The following is a 20,985-nucleotide window of genomic DNA, read 5'->3' on the forward strand; positions in this document are numbered from 1 at the left end:
ATATAAGTAGAGAATGCCCCACTTGTTAATGCTATACAAAGTGTTTAGAAGATGTAATGTGTTATGGACAGATTAGTCCTTTTTGGAAAATACAAGTTATAGAGAAATCTTGTTTAAGTAGATAGCAATCTGCAGAGCAGCATTTCAGTTGCCTGAAGAATTCTGTTTGTGGATACATGTTGATACGTCCTTCATTAATTTTTTTTTCATCTAAAATTTGAGGATTTGTATTTTTTACATCAGATGTAGTTCACATTCAGTACACAAATTTATCCCATCAGGTTTTCTGTGAGGAGGAGAAGCCAGTGGACAATGCTGCAATTGATACATAACACTCATTCCCACTCATGGTGAGAGCACTGTCAGGGGCAGAAGCCAAGTGAAAAGCAATCCTGTGCTGGCAGGGTGTGTACAAGATGCCACTTAATGTCAGTGCATAATTTAGCACAAGTAGAGATTCATTGCTGGTAACGATGGCCAGCACTATTGCAGATTATTTTGGGTTTTGTTTTTGGATAAAGGAAATATTATCCATCATTGTTTCCTAGCGTCACACAGTTCAAACACACTTTCCAACTAGATTAGCCATAACTGTTGACACAGTCTTCATAAATGCCTCAAACCCTAGGAATTAATTGTGTTCATTATTGTTCTGATTGACTTGGCAGCTTTCACATATATAAAAAAATGTTCTCATCTTTTCTTATATTTGTATTTTCATCTGACAGTCTTTTATCCAACCCTTTGCTGGTGTAGGTAGCAGCATTGTATAAACCATTTCAAAAACTGCCAGCTCCATCTTAAGAGTCATACAGGTTTTTAATGATTTCTCAGAGTTCAGCATCTCTTAGGATTAGGAATGCATTCCCATTTTCCAGGAAAAAAATATTCATTATACTTACTTGACCCCCATTTTCATAGCAAAGTTGTTTAGGGGTTTTTTCAATCTCTCTTATGGATTGGCCTCTCTCAATCTTTCAATGTTTTATATTAAACAAGACACTTTCTTTTAGATTTTTTTGCATCAAATGTCCCTTTACTCAATTATCTTTAGCAATCCTTCTCTACAACTCAGCTCTGAATGTCCATGGCCAAAAGTGAACATCCCTCCTAAAGGTCTCTTTATCACCTTATGTTGTGATTCTGTGTGCATAATAAGTCGGTTAAAAATATTTCCCCTAATGGCTTTTAAGACAAGTTTCCATTTTGTTTGTTTGTTTGTTTGTTTTTTAGTTTAGCAGATTATCTGTATGTGAGCATCCTAAATGTGATATATGAACCCACACCTGTAACAAATTCCCAGTTTATTAGCAGAAGTTTCACTTAGTTTGCGAGGGCAAAGGTTGATTTTTGTCTAGCTGTGTAGCTGAGCGTCACTTCTGTAGCTCCAGTCTACCAGGGCACCCAGCTCTTCTCAAAGGTAACAATGTGCCCTGCAGCACTGGACAAACCTCTCATCTTCAAGAAACTACAAAATGTCACCAGCACATCCTTTTTATCCTCTTGTCATTAACACAAATACATGCACGGTGTCACTGCCTGGACACTGCCCTTTCTGTGAGTGCTCCTCCTCTCTTGCCTGCTGGGTGCTCCTCTACCCCAAAAACCCTCTGTTCATCCCTCCATCCTGCAGCATGCCTGTGTTTCCCACATAGATCCCTAAGAAACTTGAAATCTGGGACATACTGCATTTCTCCTTTTTAGAAAAGGAGTCTATCCATTCACACAGCTGCTACACACCTGGCAAATCCATTCATACAGCTGCTACTGCATTTTCTCCCATCCTCTGTATTATCAGAGCTGTAGTTTTTTAGTAGTAAAACATCTCCTGTTTTCTTTCCAATTGGCTGTTATACTTTGCCTCCTCATCAGTGCCATAGCTGCTATTGAAAACTTAATCAAAATAATAATTTCATTTTGGTGTTACATTGTGTATACTTAACAATTGTAAAATTCCAACTGCATAGCAGAGTCATTTCTCCTCCTATGCCACTAAAGAACTTTCTGTATTTGTTTTAATATCCTTTTCTGGTGTGTCTCAGTTAGGTGCGTTTGGCAGTTTGCACTTCATCCCACCCCATTTTGACCTCTGTGACTCCTGATGGCCCTTTCTCCACACTTTGAAATCCCTCTCTCCTCTATTTAAGGCAGTTATTTATCTTCCTGAACCTGGAGAGTTTCTCTGTAAGATTTTCCTCGTGGCTGGAATGGAGAATTCTGTCACTTCAACAGAAGAATTTGTGGCCACTCACACCCTGGAATACCTGGGTGCTGCTGTCATCAGTACCACTTGTCCTTCAGCCTACTCCAGATGAATTAGGGTATCTCATAATGCTCAACACAATCCCCAGTAATCTGCATCTCCTTAGCACTGTTACAATATCTAACATCCCTCTTGCTATCCCTGATACCCTTCTCTCACCCTTAAGGTCCAGGGGTAAGGCTAATTAAAGATCCCTGTCAATCATTATTGATATTTAGGAACCCTAAAGTCAAGCTGCTTTCACAGGCAGGGTTTGTTCTCTTGTTCTCTGCTTTTGCTGCAGTTTAGTTCTTGGTCTGGTACCTCCCTCCTCTGACACTTCTTTTTCTCCTGTGTTGTCCATACATCTTTTGTACTGTCTCTGCAGTTGTTTGACTTCCTTTCCCTGCAGCCTTTCCTGTGCTACTCCAGTGTAGGAAACTCAGAAACATCCGCCATTTCTGGAATGCTCACCAGCTTAGGCACAGCATTCACATGCACATGAACAGAATGCTATCTGGAAACAGGGATTTGATTTTAAATGACCATATGCCAGCCTTTCTCATAATTTTTCCATTCCATTACATCATCTAAAGAAATTAAAAAATGGTATTTTAATTCTGTAACAAAGCAAATATAATACATGATTATTTCACTGAGACAACCAAAAAATATTGTCACTGTTGAACACAAGCCAAAACTCATATGAGAAATGTAATTTCCATAATATGCCAGCTACACTTCCCAAAACAAGAAATCCTTCTCCAATACATGAACTGCCACTGTATTTTACTAAACCCTCAACAAAGCAGCCCAATTCCAAAGTTACCAGAGCAATTTTGATCAGAACAATGGTTTCATCCTTCAATTCCTCTATAGCTGCAGCTGAGAAAATGAGAACCTAAAAAAAAAAAAAGGAAAACATATGAGAATTACATCATATTTTTAAAGACACAGAAATAATCTCAGTCATATTCCCTGGGTAAATTAACATAGAATCTCCCCTCCTTCTTTCATTTTTCTTCAATTGACACCTCTTCAAAATGCTGATTTCACCATCTGGCTGTGGTTTTTTAATCAACGCTTATGTTAAAAACTCAAATTAAAAAAGAATAGGGAGTGGGAGACAACTATACTTTTTTTTTCATTGTCTCCTATAGTTTTCCCTGTAGGAAAGGTTTCTCATCTAAACTTTATTATTTCCACAGCCCTACAGGTAAGCCAGAAGTTATAAGCACTGCTTTGAAGAGTGCCCATTTCCCCAGGAGCTGCCTGTGCCTCCAGGCACTGCTCTTTCTGCTGCTGGGCACCTTCCCACCTCTCACCCAGATTTGCTCAGGCAGGAATGAGCCCCAGCCACAGCCACCCACAATCCCTGCCCTTGGCATCCCAAAGGAGATGTTCCTCTGGCCAAGAAGGAACAGCTCCTCACCCTGCCTGATTTTCCTCCTTCTTTGTGTTTCTCTCTAGAGCAAAGTTAAGTGCCCTTCATCTCCTACAAGCTGAGAAGCAAATCCAAGCAAGACCTGAAGGCAAACTTAAAGGAATTCCATGAAAGGAATAAAGTACAGCTACCATAATTCTTCTGAAAAAATAAATTAAAATAGTTGTAAATGTAGTATTCTTACTACTGGGTTAACAGCTCCAATAATAGATCTGGGAAACTGGTTGAAGCATTGGAAAAACTCTGCAGACACAGACCTGGGTAAGAGAAAAACTCACACGGCGTCCTGTTCCCAGGCACCTTTGTATGAGCACCCTGAGCTCCAACAGCAATTCCAAAGATTTTGGACCTCCTGTCCTGGAAAAATGGCCATTTTTGGTCATGAGATCTGAGTAGAGCTTCAACAAGGCCTGAATGCTTAAGAAATTTGGCAAGACTTTCACCTTCAAAGACTGCTCTGCAATCAGTGCAGGGGTTCACTCCTGTCAGCATCCTTGCCCTTCTTTATGGGCTCAAACTGCCCAATCCAGCAAGAAGAAGAGCAGCCACAGCACGTTCCCATTTCTGTAAGCTCTGGTGGTTACAAGCATCTTAATCAATCAAGGAAAACACCTTAAAAAACATGTACCAAGCACACAGGTTTGGGGGGGGGGGGGGGGGGGGGGAAAGGAGGTGGGTAGGAGAATCTTTTGGTACAGAATAAATAAATGTCATCTGAGTAATGCAGGAACCTTGCACTATATAATATACCAGGTGTAACTTTGAAGTAGTCCTGGGATCATACAGGGTAGAGTTCAGCTCTTCAGTTCATCAAAGTGATAATTTAATTGCATTAATAACAACTTCCATGAGGAACAAGAGCAGATGATGAAACTTCCTCAGATGTTTAACAAAGTTCTGATAGCTCAAAGCTTACTAGACAAGCTAGAAAACAAATACAGATTTTTCCCCAGAAAAGCAAGTAGCTATTGAAAAACAAAACACAGTTCACTGGATTTTTTCACTGGGAACATTTCCACCATGATTTGTCTTTCCCAAAAGAGATGAGGGAAAATGAGAATGAATTCAGGGAAGTCCCGCAAGCTGTGTTACATGGGGCATTGTTCTAGATCAGCACTATTTTGCCTTCCAAACTTGTAACCTATGAATCTCAAGGAAAATATTTAAAAAGACAAGACACTCTCAACAGTCACTGACTTTCTGAAAAACATAGTTACCAACATTTCCAAACAAATAGATCCAGTTGTTCCTTTCTGCCCTGGAAATGTTCATGAAGCTGTTATTTGTTTGTGCAACAAAGAGCCCTAGTGACCTGAAGCTGCTTGTTTTGCTCTGTGGAGGTCCAGTGGAGACATCAGCTGTAGAAATGCCCCACTCTGACCAATGCCAGAGAAAATACAACTGGAAAAGCACTGAGCTCATCCATTCTCTAAGGCCCTGGTTGGATTACATCATGTGTGCTCTGTATAAAGGTGACTACAGTAGAGATGTGATAGGGAAAATTGAGAGGCTGAACACAGTGACCTACATCCCAATGTCCCCCTCCGTTACCTTTTCTCCTTCACCCAACTGTCAAACTGACTATTTACAAAACCTTTTGTAATCTTCCCCTTCCTATTTTAACACATTTTTATCTGAAACCCACTTTGGAGAAATATTTTTTGACTTTCTTATGGGTGGCTTTGTTGCACTTTACTACTGACCACGATGACAAGGCTACAACTTAGACAGTCCAGGAAATCACACATACACACACACAAAATAAAAGAAGATTAATATAATAAATTTTGGAAGGGACATCTGCAGATCATCTAGTCCAGCACCTGGCTGAAAAACAGGGCTAAACTCAAATTTGGATTCAGAGGACTCTCCAGTCAAGTTTTGATTATCTCCAGAGGATAGAAAACCCAGAGTGTCTCTAGAACCTACATCTTCCAAAGCCACCACATATTTGCAGTAACTCCTTCAGGATGTGCACATTTCCATCTGACACACCACTTTTTGGGAATCCCTATGTTGGCTTGGCATCAGCTTGTGATCCTCATTAAAATAGCTCCTCAGCCCTTGACCATTTGGCCCACATCACTTCCTGGCTTATTGGAAATCAGGAAGAAAAGCTGGACCCCGAATCAGTAGTTTCTGTCTTCAGGCAGGAGGCAGTCACATGTTACTGATTGGATCATAGGTTTTGGAAGTCTTCCATGGAAATCTCACAGCACAGCGGATTGTTCTGGCACCTTACAATCTCAGCCTTTCTGAATCAATGCTCTAGCTTTCTTCTATCAAATATTTTCCAGAGAAATCTCTTTAAAATTTTTATATGATTTCAAAAACTTTACCACAAGCATCCCATTTGCACCATGGCACAACCCTTTCTGTCTATACCAATCCCCTCATTAGCTCTGTCCATGAAGCAATGGTGGAAGTCTATAAAGTTTTGGGTAGATTTGGATTGTCTGCTAAGTGGGGTAAAATAGGTTTCTAGTTTGTGCTGCAGACATATTGTGCTTTTTCACCCTGATGAAAAGTTGTTATGATGATGGTTACAGGAAAATGTAGAGCACTTGGGCAGCTGAAAGAAGATGGTATGGAAAAGCAAGCAGAAAGCCGAAGATCTGAAAGCAACCTCAGTCTTCTGATTTCCTTATTGCAACAGAACTGGAATTAATCAGTTCTAGGCCATGATTTTAGCATGATCTTAGCATCAGATTCATGACAGTGGCAGCTGGAATATGCCTACCTATTAGATGTGTGAAATTAAACAATGGCCAGGATTTTAAATATAGACATTCAGCACACACACATCTTGCTTTAGACCTACACATGTAGGTAAAATTCTCTCTTTTTCTTAGGCACTCAACCATCATCCCTAAACACAGCGGCTGGGAGCCATTCAGCAGTTTTTCATATCTAGTTATTTATTAGCCTAAGTAAAAATGTCAGAGCCAAATAGTAATCTCCTAATTATGGAAACTTTTGGCTTGTGCCTGTTTCATTTCATTAGTATCTCCACAAAGAAATAAATCAGTCTGACAACTCAAGTTTCTGATTGTTTCAGAATTGGGATACCATCAGGCAACAGGGAAAAACAGTTTGAAAGGAAACCTGCATCCAGGATCATGCGTAGGGAGCCACTGTCAGCTCCAGAACAGGCAAAGACTTTGCATTGTCAGGTAGAGGAAAATAAAGTAGTGTATTTCTTTTCAAAGTACAGGCAGTGAGGAATGGGGCACTCCTTCCAAATTTCCACAAAACTTTGAAAAATATCGTGTTTGTAAAAGTCAGCTGAAGTGCAACTGGTGCCAAAGGGAACCAGCTCTAAAAATCAGTAATGGCTTGACGCCTTACTCCTATGCAAGAGTTCAAGCAGAGAATTAGACAGGACAGGGAATGCCAACTGGAAGCAGGAATCTGTCCAAAACATTGCTGGAATTCATTCACTGATTGTTACAGCCCTGGCACCTCCATTAACTGACAAGTGTTCATTGTCTGAAATTGCCCAGGCTGCAAAAGTCATTATATGATATTGGTTTTATAATATCTTGGAAAAAGCAGAATCTCTGTACCAGATGTAGGAAAATATTTATCTTATTATGGAAGAGAAGCTATCATATAACACAAGGAAGAGCGAAAATAAAAAGAGAATAATTAGCTGTTCTCCATATATTATCTGTCCCTTATCATATCCTTTCTGGTATTTCTACATTTATTTTGAGTAAAAGTGGCCATAAGGTACCTAATTTCACCTGTTCACATTCACTGATGTGCTAAAGAGCTTGCTGGCTGGATTTCCACCCGAAATGTCCTTTTGTTCTGTAACAACTCTTCAGGCAGAAGCAGCATCTGCTGCCAGTGCTCTGACACCCTCCAGTCCATACCTGCCACTTTTACCTGCTACCCAGGTGCTGCCAAGCAAAAAGACCATGACTGAGGTCCTCAGATTTTATCTGGAACAAATCAGCTGACAACTTCAGGAATTACAGACAGACAGCGTAATTACACAGCCTTTTCCTTGCTGGAAATGATAATAACAACTTGCACAGAAACTTCAACAAAACAAAAATAACCTTTGATCTCAAAAACTCCTCTGGGATAATCAGACAACCTGTAGCTAACTCCCAAATTGTGTGTGGATGGAAAAGATGCAAGGATCTGGCATAAAGGTGATTGCATGCTAGATCTATAAAGATTTTGGTGATTTAGCAAATTTTCTGTAAACTGTGCCTAAGTGTGGGAGACTTCTTGATCTTGTACCCAAAAGGCTGCTTATGCTTCAGCCATAGCATTAATCCTCTGTGAAGAGAAATGTGGAGTCTACAGCATTCAAATGCACACCAGGTACTGCTTAGAGCTAGTTCTGCTTCAACACTGACCCCCACGAAATAAAAAATACCCATGGGGAAAAAAAAAAAAAAAAAACCACCACAAAAAACCACTGACAGCACTGTCCTAATGGATGGTACATTCATCCCACAAAACCAGATATTCCTGACTGGAAGCATCTTATGGAGTACCTCCCTCCCCATCCATTCTACATTTACAACAGTGCCCCCTCCAGCAGGGTTTGGCACCTGAAAATATCAAACTAATTCAAATCACCAAGTAGGGGCCAAAAGGAACAGTTTTCTTCCCAAGCAGCAAGCAAAACCACCTGGCTCCATACCAGTTCATGCTCTTGGACAGCTCTCCAGACTCCTTTTCCTGCTCCTTCCATGTGCACACAGTAGCCAGAATTTGTCACCTTGCAGGCATGTAATAGTTACCCATTCTCACAACACCTTCCTGTGAATGTTTTTCATTTGTTCTTTTGCAATCTAATAGGTCAACAAAATATGGTCAAAACCAGGGGGTTCTTCAGAAGTTTTCTCTGGAAAAAAAAAAGAAAGAAAGAAAAAGAAAAAAGGAAGAAAGCAATGAGTTATGGTTATTAAAATAAGATGTAGTACTGTCTTCCAGACAGTCTCTGGCTTTGTTATTTCAGGCACTCAGCCAACAGAGAGGAGGAAAAGCAATGAGGAAATCTGCAGAGTGCAAAGTCTAATTTGAAGAATAATTATTATCATTATATTGTGAGACCGTGTTCCCTCGCTGGGACCAGCATGAGGAGTTTCAGCCTCCAACCAGCGTTTGGCTTCAGTAGGTTCAGACGTGGGGATCTGCAAGGGTCTTGCAAAAGTTACCAGCTGCAAAAGAGACAGAGCAGAGGGAGGGAGATCTCTGGCTTTCACATAGTAAGTGCAGGACACTGAGGGACACCCTGTCTGCAAGGAGCATGAAAAATGAGAGCTGTCCCTGGAGCAGGGCAGGAGCAGGGGGTGTTTACAGAAATGATGATAGTCCTTATTCCCCCTCCAGGCAGGGCTGGCAAAATACTTGCTAACTTTGTAGAACTGCAGTTTCACCCTGCTAAAGCTCCATCAGATTTTTCCATTTGTAAAGAGGAAGGGCTTCAAACCCAGTTAAGCACCACTGATCCTGAGTCCAGGCTGGGCAAGCTGTCCTGTCCTCTTGCCACACTGCCAGAGGACAATCCCCAGAGTGACAGCCAAAATCAGTGCTGAGCACTCAGGCAGCCCCTATAGGGCTGGATATCTAGGCATGTCAAAAGCTGATAGGAGGCATTAAATTAAGGGCAATGTGTAAATCCCCCCCTCCCACTCCTATATGGAGCACAGGACTTGAATCCTGTCTAAGAACTGAAGCACCATAAGATCTGGTTTCACAAGATGTGTTATAAGCAGTAGGAGTCAGGTTTTGGGTACATTTGGAAATCCTGTCTATTTAGGTGCTCAGCGCAAAGTGATGGAGACATTTAGGTGAATCTGACACTTGCAGGCTGCAAGTGTCAGATTCACCTAAATTTTGCAGAGTGTACTGAGCTCCTTTTTCCACATCACAAGATTCATTTAAATTGTATCTAATACCCTCAAAACAGGAATGTCAGCCCTTGTGCACAGAGGACTCCTTTCATTTTAAAGTCTGGCAAAAGTAAAACCCAAAGAAAACAAGAGGGCAATCCCACAAAGCAATGCAGTGTAGCTTACTGCAACAGCAGCTCATCTGTACCAACAGCTGATAGGAAAAAAGATAAATGTTGGCCACAGACACCAGGAGTTACCAGAAACCACAAGAAAAGAAAAACAACAGTAAGAAAACTCCATTAACAATATAATAAAGAAAACTCCATTAATAAATAATAATAATAAATTTTAATTGTATCCTTTAAAGGACAAGAGCCATGGAAGGAATGCAGCAATATTTCCCTTTAACATCCATCAAGAAAGATACAAGCTGTAAATAAAACCATTTCAGGAGCCTGGTCTGAGCTGCCACATTGAGCCCTGCTCACACAGACGGAAGGGCAGTGTCCCGTAAGTGGGTCACTTTGGAAAGGCTTGAGCTTTGCAGAAGTGTCCATGAGCTTTGACATATCCTTGACACATGTCTACACATCCTCAAAGCACCTGGGCAGAGGCAAACATATGGCTCTGCAATCTCCCAGTGACCCCATTATCCGAGGGTCACTGACTGGGGCGGCTCTCGGAGCTCCTGTCTGCCTGGGCAGCTTTTAACCCATGACTGCTCATGTGGTCTGAAATGCTGAAGACAAAGGATTCCTCTCAGGCATTTAATTGAAAGCAGTCAAAGGCAGAAGCTTTGATATTTTCACTTGCTCTGAATGAAGTAGTATGAATGGGCAAAGCCAAAGAAATTGCAATATAGCTGTCCAGGCTGGACAGTGGGAGAGGAAAACTGCCCGAGCAGTGAGGCAGAGGGACTCCTGCATTTCAGTCCTTAGGGCCCTTTCATCTTTGGTCTTAAACCCTGCTAAGCCACCTGCTATTAGCAACTGAGAGGAGAGAGTAGCATGAGAAACAATAAAACAGAGCAGCTCCTGGGAAATCAGCGTGGTCAGTGAGGGCAGCTCCCTTCCCAAGTGGAGGAGGCAATGGTTCATCTTGGGCAGCTGACAGCTGATAAGCAGCAGGTGGGAGGCAGGGAGGAGAGCAAACCCCCCCTCCATGCCCAACACTTCTGCTGAGAGGTGCTGGCAGAGTCTGTGGGGACAGGGACAGAAATAGCCATGTCCAGCTGCAGGGACACTGGTGTTTGTGTTAGCACACCAATGCCCAGGCAGAGAGCACACAGCACAAACCACAGCCACCAAGGCAAGGTGTGCACTCACCAGCAACAACCTGTTTTAGTGGAGAGAGCTGTAGAAAGGCTGGATGAAACAAGAAACAAACCAAAGCCAGGAACTGCACTAAATCACATCCTCTTGTTTCCTTTGGGTGGCAAAGGTGAGTACGCACCTACATGTGAGCTGCAGAGCCAGCTCCTACTTCCAGCCTCTCTTGCTCATTTCTCCTTACCCACAGAAGGCATAGTATTTGATTACCTTCAAAAATAATATTATTTTTATATGAATATACATAAACATCCAGAGAAAAATCACTGTAAGGGTCCTCTTTGTGGGCTTATCTAGCTCATTCATTTCAGTAATTTCCCCAAAGCTGGATTTAGAGGATAAGTCTCCACTATTTCAGCACTTCAACATCTGAAATTTCCATGATGTCGTGCAGTTTGACATTGGTTTCCCCTGAACTTGCTGCCATCTTGGCAGTCCATGCCAAGTCCATGAATCTCAGCTGAACATTGCTGGGATTCATGGACCCAAAATGCCTGTGTAACAGTGAGACTGCACCAGATCATGGAGAGGTGGTCCCTGGCAGGTGGGGTGGGACAAGAGCTGCCAGGAAAGGGCCTCCCCTAAAGTCTGGTTCAGCAGTAGGTGACAATAACCTGGAAATGCTGTCAGTAAAAAACAAGAGTCAAAGAAAGAAAAATGTTCAAGTTATCAATGTACCTATGCTCTGTAAAATTTTTCTCTCTGTTTCCATAAGAAAGAATATAAATCTGAAGGCAATGAAGAGCAGCACTGCTACCATATCCTGGGCTGTCAGTGCTGTCAGCCCAAGCAAGAGGACACGGTTAAGATCTTCCAGAAAATTGCCCAAGTTACTCCATGTCTGGCACAGCCTCCAAGTGAATTCCTCTCTAAAGTTACAAAGAGATTTGTTGTTAACCTCATCCAGGCCAAAGTTTTACCCAATATTTTGATTATGAAGTCCTCCTTTATTGCAGTATTCTGAATATAACATTACTTTATCTTGGCTTCTGGGCCCCACAAAATCCCATTATAATTAATTTTACTTCTACAATAGCTCTGGCTCGAAGGATGCTGTCATAATGACCATGAATATAATTGGCTCACCATGCTGCAAGCTGTAGTAAATCATCAGCCACCATAGAGGAGATCAAAGTAGGCTAATTAAACTGTATCCTCAGCTGTCTGCTGCAGACATTTCAAACTGCTTTGGCTCCCAGCTGGAAATCAATTCTTCACAAGAGCTAAAGCAACTCTGAACAAAGACCAAGAAAAATATATACTTGTACTTAAACAGCTCTTTAGTGTGTCAAACTGTAATAAAATGCTGAAAAAGCAACTGGTAGATAGAGAATGATACAGTCAAAAGCATCTATAAGAATCATCTTACTAGTCAGAAACAGGAAAGTAGGTACATAATATATTGAATGGTCTTGATTTCAGTCATGTAGAAACAGCACACCCTAATTTTCTTAATTAGAGAAGAGTAAAGCATAGAAGTTCTTGGCAAACCTCTTTGGTTATAAACAAATTTAACTAGTTTCCCAATGAAAAAATTATAGTGTTTGCTAAGGACATTTATTAACTGTAGAACAACTGGGACTGTAATGAGGAGCTGATCCTTGATCCCTCTACCTGGATTTAGGAGTCAGAAGGACTTGAACAAAACTATCCCTCTCTCCCAAAGACTTCCGAAATTAACAAAAATGAAGTGCAGATAAATTCATAGCTTTAACTAATTCACAAAGAGACTTGGATTTTAACAGTGAGTTTTGTGAATCATAGAATCTGTTCCATGTCAATGCAAAACATCTGATGTTTCTGAGGAACTAAGATCTGGCACTAAGATACTCCTTGGGCTTCTCAGTGTTATGAATTCTGGCTGGCCATCACAAACTGCACTGGATTGGCCCTGGCCTCTTTCCTAGAAAATATGTTTCTGAGGGATATCAATGACTGATGCAGATAAAGCTGCCCTGACTGACTCACCAGAGTTCAGTAGAAACCTCAAAAGGTCTGTGGAGTTTTAAGAACTGCTGTTATTCCACATTTCTTCACAGAAAAATGAAGGAGGTTCACCACTTCATTATTGCAGAAGGAGCCATTGTTGAGGTGTGACAGGAATAATGTCTTACACAGGCTCCTGCTCAGCCCCAGAGAGAGCTGTGCTGCCTTCCCCACTACTGAAAGTGCAGAAGTCCCAATTAGGAATGATGTCCTAAAAATGGAGCTAGAGAAAAAAGGGGAAAATATATACTTCTGACATAGTGATTAAAAAATTAAATACTTTAGTGAAGAATGAATATTTATGTACATAAGCAATCTTGATGCAGATCAATCCTCATGCTGTGAGTTCCTTCTTTTCTACATGCACAGCAGCCTGTATCACTCACAGTGACCTGCTTCCTCCCTCCCTTCTTCAGAGCAGTCAGTGCCACAAACCTTCCAGAGTGTGGTGAGGGAAGAGAGAGCCAGCAGGGGAGTTCAGCTCAAAAAGAAAGGAAAAACTACAGCTGCATTTCAGCTACAAAATCTGACAAGACAACAAAGCAGCATTCCTAAATCCATGAATTTCTGGGTTTGGAAATAACCCAACATATTTTTTTTCCTCCAGGAAGTGGAATTTATGAAAAAAATGTTTTCCAGGAAACACGACTATAAAAAAATGTATAAAAAATATTTCCCTTCCCAAACTCCATCTTCATATCAGGATTTAATTTGTTTACTCTAAAAATTCTAGATGAAAGGAGTCTTCACTTTGATTTCATAAGACATCAGCAAAACAAATTTGGGGCAAATTTTATTTTACTTATACCACAAAAATATTGCTTTTTGTGTTAAAAGCCAGCAGGATTCAAAATATGTCAAGGACAGCTGTTCACACTGCATCTCTATTTCCATGCCACAGGAAAATCCAGGGAAAAGTTGCTGTCATCAGCTGATCTCAATTCTTAAGAAACCTTCCAGAGCTTCACCCTTTTCTCTCAATTGTGCACTTTTAGGGGCTCCCGTGTGACAATTAAAACATCTGCACAAGAACCAGGGCAAAAAGGAGGCATCAAGGATATTGCGTGAAGATTGAGTCCCCAGTATGGCAATCTATTTACCATGAGAAGCAAAAGCAGAAAAGAAGATATTACCATTTTAATAACAGCTATTTCCCACTGCAGCAGGAAAATTAATGTCTAAAAGCAAGTAAAAGTTTGGGACATTTCTTTCTATTTGGTGTGGTGATAAAGCCCAAACAATCACCTCAGTGTGGCTCAGCCCAAATACTATTTTATTGTTATTAGGAGAAATAAAATTAGAAAAGCAAGCTTTGGGCCAAATGAAAAGTATTGCTCAGCGTTCAGCGTTCTTAATTAGAACCTTATTTTCTTTTCAGGCTATTTCACTCCTTTTATAAAACTCTTTCTATATATGTTTATTTTGAAACAGAAGTACTGTCTAAAATGGCAAGACCAAAAATTAAATTTTCAACACATGGAAAGGAATCTTGATGCCATTTTCCATGACCATTTTATCTTATCTCTCCCTACTTTTGCTGTATCCAGGGCACACTGTTGACTCAGTCCTCAGAGTAGAGATTTCTCTGGCCAAACCCCTCAGGCAGATTCCTCCATCTCCATAAGGCTCAATCCAGCAGAAAAGTGTGAAGTACCTTGGATAAATTACACCTCAGAAGCATCTAGATATTTCTCCCACTGACTATAAAAGGCCTCTATGCAAGTAGCTCAGATGGCTCCTTCCAACATGCCAGGGTTTCAGGGCAGGTGGATTAATTCCACCCCTGTAACCTGCCCTTACTGCAGAATTTGTGTTTCTGCACCAAGAGAAGTTGCCCAGCTGCACTGCAGCACCTTTGAGCAATGGTTCACATGTATGGCCTTTGTGGTCTGGATGATTCCAGATTTATTTCCATTCCAACTGAATAAACCTCTTTAGTTCAGCTCCAGTTATTCTAGTTTTGGCCATAAAGCAGGAGTGTCCCTTAAGTGGCTCTTTGTTTTTTACACAGAATTAGTAATAAGAGCTGTGTTTATTAACTCTCTGGAAGAAAAATTCAAGGCTGCAATATTCAAGACTGAGTATGATATTCAAGGCTGGTAAGTAGGAAACTTTCCCAGTTATCAGTACAACAAAATACCATTCTTTATAACTGGTTTAAACATCTCGATGTTTCTCCAAGCACAGCAACCTCAGAGAGTATCCTAGGAGTAAAAGATTAAAAAATACAGTGTCTGTTCTTTAGTAAGGTCTGTTCTTCAGTTCTCACCTGTCCTCATGTCCCAGTTTCTATGATTTCCCTGTGACATGTTGGACCTGAGAGGGTGAACCAGACAGGGAGCAGCACCCAGATCCAGCTGGAAATGGAGGGGTAATGCCTGGGGCACAGGCAGTACTGGAGTACAGGAAACATCCTTTACAGTGCAGCTCTTTGATTGCAGCAGCAGCTTCAGAGGATGCTGCTAGGAAAAGCTCTGGACATTTTCTGCAGGCCACTGCCCTTGTACTCTACAGTGTCCAAGGTCACTGAACTAGGGACAAGGGAAGAGACAACCCTGACCATTCCCTGTAACATCCATTTTGTCCATAAATTCATCTCAGCCTTTACTCTGCTTGCAGACACTGTGTGCCCTCCAATGGCAGCATGTTCCCCAGCTTCATTGCATAGCCTGCAAAATTTGCCCCCCTAGTTTTTTTCCAAGAGGTAGATCAGATTTATTAAATGCTGGAAGTATTCCTTTCTCTCCAATGGCTTGAAATGGCACTAACATGCATTGTTCAGATGACTGAGGAAGGTGAGTGAGTATTCACTTCCTAAAGATATTTCTTAAGCTTGATATTGCATACAACAACATTTTTAATTGTTTCTCTTTAATTACTAGCTATATCTCAAAGCCAAAGATTCCTACATCTGTATGTACAGACCTATGTAGGGAGGCATGTTTTCCTCTTTGTGTTTCCGCCAGAGCTTACATGAGTCATGTCCTTCTTCCTATATCAGGGACATAAACTAAGTGCAGCCATAAGAACCTCTGTGTCCAGAAGTTTTATTGTATATGACAATTTAATCTAATTTCATCTTCCATCTCCCAGACCACAAATCTGAATTTCCAGAACTTCTTATGGAGACTGCTAGCACCAGCCTCAGGGAGTGCATGGACGGCTGTGCTGGTTCAGCTACAGCTGACTTCCAGGGGCCACCCAGCCCCAGCTCTGTCTCACTCCCTCTCCTCAGCAGGACAGGGGAAGATTTAAAGATTGGAAATCCCATGGCTTGAGATAAGAACAGGGAGATAGTTTGCTAATATTGTCACATTAAAAAAAAATTAAAAAATAAAACAACCCTGGGTAACCATAGTTTGATACACTGTCAATTTAAAAATAGGGTAGGATAGTGAGAAACAAAAGCAAAACTAAAAACATATTTCTCCTTGCTCCCCTTCTTCCAGCCTCAGCTTCATTCCTTCATTTCCAGCTCTTCTGCTTCCTCCTAAAAATGATTCTGTCAGTATCAGAAAGCACTTGACTGCATTTCAGTTCATGGCTTTTGCTTTTCAAATCCATAAATCTCATGTATTCCACTTCAAGACAGTTCTTGATAGAAGTGTCTTGCTAGAACATGCTGAACGGTATATTCTCTTAGCTACATTGACAGGGCTGTTTGAGTAACCTCTTTATGAGAGGTGAGAAGAGTGAGAGGAGACCTGCTGGCTTTTAAACTCAGACTTCAAGTCAGAGAAAAACAGTAAACACAGGTCTGAACTGTCCCACTCTTCTCCCCACCTCAAATAAATACAACTACAGCAGGGGGAAAAAAAGCAGATTCCTACAGTTTTAAGATGAGATTCCCTTTAACCTCTTAATGGAGTGCATCCTGAGGTCTGTCACTAGCATCACACACACATCCCCATTATCCACCATGAAAGATCAAGCGGAGAATGGGGGAGAGAATTGATTTCCTGTCCACTGAGTGGCAGCTCCAGTACAAGTCAATGTTATCTGGAGCACTAAAGTGGAGCAGGGCACTTTAGGATAAAGGCTTAATGCTTTATCTGCTCACATAAATACTTTCAGATAAAAGAAATTGGATTGAAATAACATTCCAACTGTGACACCAAATGACAGGAGTCAGGGAGTGCCCAAGATAAGGTCACATCCTCTATCCTCTGCAAGAAAAAGAAGAGAAAAGGCTGTGTTCAAGTTAAGACTGATACATCAGCGTCATCTGGGAGTTATCACCCCATGAGCCCTGTGTACAGATCCACATGGACACGTGGAGGCAGGAGGCACATTGACTAAAGAGTCATATATCAGCACCATAGAATTTTGTTGATCACAAGCTCTTCCTTCAAAGACATCAGTGCAGGTACCAGTTCAGCCAGATACCTGAGCAGGCCCATCAGATGCTCTGCTGCATGCAGAGTTTGTGAAACCACACTCACCACCTCTGAGTTTTGACTAGAGGAACAGACTCTTCTTCTTTCAAATTTGCCCCTTCAGGTTGCCTCTCTGGAGCATGGTTCCATTTCTCCTCCCACTGCCCATTTCACTCAGACAAATCTGTGTGAGTCCAGCTCCTGCTGGCAAAATTTCAAGCTGGCTTTAAATGAGTTTTTTGACTTAAAAAGAAGGAACAGATCCCCAGTTTTCATCCCTGTATCATCTGGAAAATGTCAAATTCTTGTTCGCTGGGAATTTGCACAAGGGAAGATTTTATTAAGCTGAAATGAGTAAAAAGAACACATCAGTTTGTTCCTAAAATTTACCATGGGTTTTGGCTGGATCTTGTGAGATTCTGCTAGCCTTTTCTTGAGAAAAGAAAAGTCAAAAAATGCAGCAGGTAGGGGTCACTTTAAAAAGATGAGGGTAGAGAGGACTCTGCTTTAAATATGTTTTTATGGTCAAATACCAGAGATACAGACAGCCAGAGTTAGGACAAATTGCCTTACACAGTGTAGTACATAAATACATAGGGATCTGATTTAGAAATAATCATAGTCATTTTCAGTAACCCCCTAAATAAAGATTGTCCCACCAATAAAGGTTGTCCCTGACAGCTCTCCAAGCAAAGACTGATTCAGAAGAACATCTGAGCACATGCATAACTCCCAGCAGGTGTCTGGTCCTGTTGAAATAAATAGCTGACTAAATAGCTTTAAGGAATTGGAATTCAGTAGCTGTGCGAAATAAACAGGGAATGCTCATAACCAGCAAGCACAACAACAAATAAACCCTGAAACAACCCAGACAATTTGTCCAACTTCTGTTACATTCGAAAGGTAACATTAAAGGCATAAACTTTATCACTGCAAGATAAATGCTCCATTTCTAAGACTACATCCTGGCCCTGTCAAGTCAACATGAAAAATGGGTGCAGACAAAAATGAAAACAGAAGGAGGGACTTGATACAAATTGCAAGTGTGTAGTATCTCAGCTAAGTGCTTTGTGACTCAGAGTTACCACTGTTTCACAACATTAACAAAGGTTCCACTCAAACATTTTTAAAATAAAAGCATTCATGTTGTTTCCTTTTATCATGGGAAAAAAATAGTCCAAATCACAAAGATAACATTCCCTTTAAATGTTATTCTTTTCCTGGAACATGAAAAACAGTAAACCCTTGCCCAACAGATAGATTACGGGCAGTTCAGCTTCTTACACAGCCTGGCACCCTAAGTCTGTGACCATCTAGAGGTCAGAAGACACACTGAATTAAAATATGAATTTTAAATACTAGTAAATAATATCCACACACATGATTGTTAAGGTGCCAGCTGATTACAGTGTGTTAAATGGATTTCAGCCATTTTGGTACAGATGTAACACACAAACTTCACAAAGGCAATGGACAAATTTATAGAGATCAGGTCTATAAAGTGAAGCTAAAAAGACCAACCAGGATATTAAAAGGACTAGACTTAAATGCTCCTCCAATAAACCATTTTCTTTGCCACTGCTGTTGATTAAACACTAGGCTAGAATGACCATTGGCCTAAACAGTATGGTGTTTCTGATGTTATTATTTGTAATTATTTCTGGTTAGTTAAGCCTAGAAAAACAGTTCCATGCTGCCAAAACCTCTGTCTTCAAGAGTTTGTCAAGCGAAGGGCTACAGCATACACACTCACACACTCTGGTGTCTAAAATTTCAATACAGGTTTTGTAAGCACTTCAACATGTGGAGCCCTACTGAATCTCCAGTGTTGATGCAGAGAATTTCAAAATTTCACATACCTACTCAGCCTTCTGGCATGCATATACCTGTTTTACTAAGTCATCTTTTGCAGACCTGTGAGGATTTGTCTATAGGTTACCAAGTGCCTCAGATTGAAAAACAGCATATCCTGGGAGAATGACACTCAGAAACTGACCCTCTGGGCAAGTTGCAGTTCAAAATAAGACCCCAGATATCTGAGTACAGACACCTACTTGAGAGCCAGCAATTCCACTCTAGAGAGAAACAGTTATCAGTTCAGTTGCCTAAACACTGGGGGTTTCTGCCTACACAGGCACCTCAATCTGGGCCCACATGGCCATACACCATACCCTGGACATCTCAGGTAGGCTTAGAACCCCTAGAAGAAGCATCTGACTCCTGATTTCAGTCCCCTGTAACAGTAGTTGGACACTTCACTTGCAAATACACACCAAAGTCCACATACTTTCATACTCAGAAGAAACCTGCCCACAGAGCTCTTTCTTGGCGATGAATGCACATCCAAAGAAACAGCAACTGTGACCCACAGGCCTTGTTGAGCTCACCTCTGCTGCTCCCAAATGGAACCTGTGTCCTCACAATGTATTTTTAGTGTGGTGATTACCGGCAAGAAACACTGCCTCCATCTCATAAAGGCACCTTACATTGGTAGCATCAAATGATTGATGAGATGGGGCACAGGGTCTTTGGGGAGGAGACAACACCTACATGTGAGCAGATTTCCATGCAAATAGAAGAATGGGTGCATATTTATCAATAGAGTTTGATCAGTCTGACTGATTGCACTAAGTTTACTGCATCTTCATTTTTGACTGTGCTGATGCTATGGCAGTAAGGGACCACTGCACAGCAGCTCTCGTCTCAGGTTAAGCACAATTTAGGCACAGCCAAATATTTCAAGATAACCTCAGAAGAAGATTTAGTGCCACAATCTATCATAGGAGATCAAGCCTAAATCCATAATACCCAAGGCCCAGCCTTTACCATATGAAGTATTTCAGAGGATGATTGGTTTAGCAAAGATTGTCATTCTTTACAGCCTTGTCCTTTTCTCTTGATTGTATTGACTGTGGCTGTGTCACTGAAGGCTCAGCTGTTCTGACTTTTCTTTGCACTTCTCTGCTTCCATTAGCTGCTTCTCCACAGAGAAACCTTAGCCTAACACAGCACTAGCTTTTGTTTTACATCCATTTTCTGCTGTGGAAAACAAATTAGAGTTTTCTATCAAAGAGGATGAACATTTCACTCTATGCTCTATCATCTTTAAAATGGGCCACAATTTCTGCCTGTCTCAGCCTCGCCTCTTCCGTGGCATTGTTCCATGGGAAGAGAAATAGAGGAAAGATTGACCTTGCAAGGCTCCAAATGCAAGAGTGTTTGTAGAAAAGGAGCAGTTGCTTATTATGACTTTCCTGATCTGTCAGAAAAGAGCACATGGTCAGAACAAGGGAAGTCTAGCCAGGCAATAAATATGGAGTGAAAAAATACATTAACACACTCACTCACCACACACAATGTCTCATAAATCACGTGGAGCACCATTCTCTCTGGCTGAACTGTAGCTGAGTGCAGTGAGTTTAGCTCTCTAGTTCTGAAGACTGTTTGCATGTCTGAGAGCCTGTTAAGAGCTGAGATGTGAGGTTGACCTCTTTTCTATACAGATCTCTACTGAGGGCAGAAACAGCCATACTTTCACCCAGTGCTGGGCAGAGGGTTGCAGACAAGACACAGTTAAATGCGCAGCTCTCATTTGCACATCATGCCCTATTTTCTAGATTTGTTTCTTCCTACACAAAAATTTATGTAGGTTGAAAATAATTGTTTCTTCTTTCTGTTTATGGAAACTCAGCACCAAGACTCTGCAAACACTATTGCTTTCTGACCACAGAAGGAAGTAAGAGCCAGT

The sequence above is a fragment of the Zonotrichia leucophrys genome, chromosome 2 (assembly GCF_028769735.1).
Source record: "Zonotrichia leucophrys gambelii isolate GWCS_2022_RI chromosome 2, RI_Zleu_2.0, whole genome shotgun sequence".
Classification (NCBI taxonomy): Eukaryota; Metazoa; Chordata; class Aves; order Passeriformes; family Passerellidae; genus Zonotrichia; species Zonotrichia leucophrys.